The following is a 3714-nucleotide window of genomic DNA, read 5'->3' as shown; positions in this document are numbered from 1 at the left end:
ACTAATAATTTATAAAGTATATTATCTTACTCTAAAAGTTTCATTATCCTAAGACATAAAGTACATTATTCTAACTCATAATATACATTATTCTAACTCATAAAATTCAATGACGTTGTTTTGGACTGTAGTCTACACAGTTCTGTGGACTGTATTTGCCCTAGTGGCATCTCTGACATCCTTGGTTAAGGCTATTCTGCTGTTAGTCTACTAATTTGAAGGACTTAATTTGACAATCATTTATTTCTTCTTACAATTATAAGCTGCAATAATTTATAGTACACAATAATAACTTGGGCATCAAGATGTACCGCAATCAATCAAAGTTCTTTTTATTAATAAAAGATGCAGCATAACCATACATACATACATACATAAATATACGCACACATACTCATATGTGTATGTATATATGTATGATATTAAGTGGAAATCAAGATTAAAAAGAAAAAAAAAAGGTGATATGGAAGAAATTTCAACTATTCCAATTCATGATGGACTCCTGCACTTTTCTGCCATTCCTCTCCAGCAGCCAAAAACATAAAAAGCTTTCTGCAACCCTCCTGCACTTCTTTATTCCTAAATGCATAAAAGAAACAAAAAACAAATTAAAAAAGGTTTTTCTGTTAAACCACACAAAGTACACAAAATATTTTTTTTTGGTTAGACCACAAGGTGTCCAAAGTAGGATCTAAGCTGGCCCATATCATACTTAGACTAATCTCCTTATCACCGCGCCGACCCAATTAAAGGACAAAGTGCTGACCATATTAGCTTTTCATACGAAAGAGGGTTTTAAACTCTCGACGACATCTCTAAAGAAATGATAGTGTACGGCCAGGCCACTCATGTCAACCAAGCCGTTTAAAGTACAAATAATATTCATTAATGGCAACACCAAACAGCAAACTGGTGAAAAACTAACCTTTCATTTAACCTTTGGGTTGAGCTGCGGCTAGCTTTTTCTTTCTTCTGCCTGCAAGATTAGGGTTCATCTTCTGTTGCATGCTTCTGGCTAGCTTCAATTAGGGTTTAGGAGGCCAGAAAAAGCCATATAGCTGCCATGAAAGCTTGTGATTTTTCATGGTTGATGGGGAGGAATGGAAGAGAAGTGCAGGACTCCATCCTAAAATGGAAAAGTTGAGGAAATTATTATTGTTTCCATATTATTATTTCCTTTATTTTGGTCTTGTAGTGATGATATGATCTTCGTGTTCTGTATTTATAACACTTAGGAATTGTAGTTGGCAGTCCACGAGAATTCAACCTAACCACGAGATCCTTGACCAGACCACCGTGGGTCCATGTTCGTACACATGTATCATTCATTTTATGATACACGTCGCCATATGTCAACATCATAGCATTTTTAATAGGAAATATCATTTCAACGTTTTTTTCTCTTTATTCATAGGATAATATTAAATTGTTACAATTTTTTTTTTCTTAAAAAAAGTTAATCATTTCACTAATATATAACTACTAATATAAAAGATTGCAAAATCTTATATGATATACAAAAGAATACTAATAGAAAATTCAAAATAACCACCGTTGATTCATTTATTTATCCTGTATGTAAAATATTTATTGTGCATTCATTAAATATATTAGAACTAATACAAATTTACAATTCATTTCATCTTCTAGAATCAACCTGCTTAGGTTACAGGCAAAATCAACATCAACTTTCACAACAAAAATATTTGTATATAAGATGTAGTCACTATTTAAAAAAAAATTATGCACAAAGTGGAAAACAATTTAACTCGAAGGTTAATATCAATTCAATAAAAAAAAAAAAAACACACACACACACGCACACAAAATCAAGTACTACACTCATTCCCACTAATTCTAAAAATATGACCTTGAAAATGAACATGTGCAAAATGGATGTCGAAATTATTGATGAAACTGGACACGTTGCAGCATCAATATTCGGACTACCTATAGAGTTATATATTGTTGTTACTATCAAGTAAACAAGTTATGAAATAGAACAAGAGGTATTAATCATGAACCTTATACAAATATAATAAATATTAATATTTTATTCAATACTTCCACATGAAACATGTAGGGGAACAAACTACCATACCACTGCAAAATATCAACAAGCGCTTGCAAGATCAAGAGTTCATAGTACAACTAAGATCCCAGTCATATACACAAGGAAAATCCATAGCTTCAATTCCTACACCATGATCCCATTGCATGACGTTGTCATCTATGCTACCAACAGTAACCCAATTGCAAATAACACACTGCTAACAAAAAGGAAGAGGACAAATAGTGAAGACTAAGACAATGACAATGTTACTCAAAAGAGAATTAAGAATACTTAGAAAAATTCAAACCAAAAGTAATACTTATTTAGACTATCATTTTTAGACCAAGTATTTAGACTATCGATTTTACAAAATTACAAACATTTATGTTAGTGACAATTATAATGAATTTCCTATATTATATTGCATTCATATAGTTTGAGTTACATATTTAAATAAACAAATTCAATATTCAATTACCTATGTATGAACTTCTCATATATAATATTTGATATACTTTCAAATATTTATTTAAATATAAACATTGGACATTAACTCATTCGCGCAATGTGCATGTAAAACTAGTAATAAAATTATATAAAAGGCAATGATGATAAAATTCTTCTCCCAAAAGGTTGAATACCAAACCCCAAGGGACCTCCACACCCCAGATAGACAGAACATTTGGGAGGATGTAAATCATAGTGACTCAATGGCTCAGCAGACAGGACCAAATGCGGGTGCGTACAAGGGATAAAATTCTAATTGGACTAGAAAGTGTGTTGCACACAAAATGTGAAATTCCATTGCCCCTAGGGCCCTATACCCTAACTTGACAGAGTAGTGGAGAGGTAAATCACGATGACTTAATGTCTCATTAGGTGAGAGGACCAGTGCCAGGTAGAAAATGTCTTAATATAATAAGATGGAGGATTACTTTGTACATTATTATTATTATTATTATTATTTTTGAAAACATTACTTTGTACATTATGATTTCTCTCTTATACACTTACAATTTCTTTTCATTTTTTCTTTGTTTTTTTTCTTTCTCCTCCAAGTTATTAACGTCTTAAATGGTATTGATTTTTGGAAGGTCTTAAATGATATTGTTAAATATATTAATATGTACACTATGCCTCTTTCTTGCACACTTACAAATCCTTTTTCATTTTACATTTTTGATCTCTTTATACATGCATTATATATTGATATTTCTTTTAGCCGTTTTTTTCTTTATATATATATATATATATATATATATATATATATATATATATATATATATATATATTTGATATTTCTTTTAGCCGTTTTTTTCTTTATATATATATATATATATATATATATATATATATATATATATATATATATATATATATATATATTATCTTTTTTCCCATAATAGTTATAAAATCTTGATTATATAATTTACCATCATATTTTTATCATACATTATACGTGTTTGTAACTAGACAAATTAACCAAACTAACTTTGTTTTGCAAATAATATTTTTTCTCTTTTGTAATAATGCACTTCAATTAAGTAGAGATATCAATCTTAGTTCAAAATTAATGGGTTGGCTCGATAAGACAGAAAAATTATATAGAGTTAGGGCCAAGAAATTTTAGCCCGATAAGCCTAATCACCCAAGCAGCGGGC

At 30.0% G+C, this 3714-nt stretch overlaps 1 long non-coding RNA gene across 1 annotated transcript; it reads right to left on the bottom strand.

The window, feature by feature from the left end:
• Positions 1 to 448: 448 nt before the first annotated feature.
• Positions 449 to 1196, bottom strand: LOC109183514. Its single transcript, XR_002054560.1, has 2 exons — positions 926 to 1196; positions 449 to 579 (listed from the first exon to the last, which is right to left on the bottom strand). It is a non-coding gene; the product is annotated as an uncharacterized LOC109183514 (long non-coding RNA).
• Positions 1197 to 3714: the final 2518 nt, after the last annotated feature.

Source organism: Ipomoea nil, unplaced genomic scaffold, assembly GCF_001879475.1.
Source record: "Ipomoea nil cultivar Tokyo-kokei standard unplaced genomic scaffold, Asagao_1.1 scaffold1129, whole genome shotgun sequence".
Taxonomy (NCBI): Eukaryota; Viridiplantae; Streptophyta; class Magnoliopsida; order Solanales; family Convolvulaceae; genus Ipomoea; species Ipomoea nil.
The sequence above is the reverse complement of the archived record's forward strand: the minus strand, read 5'-3'. Positions and strand labels throughout refer to the sequence as shown.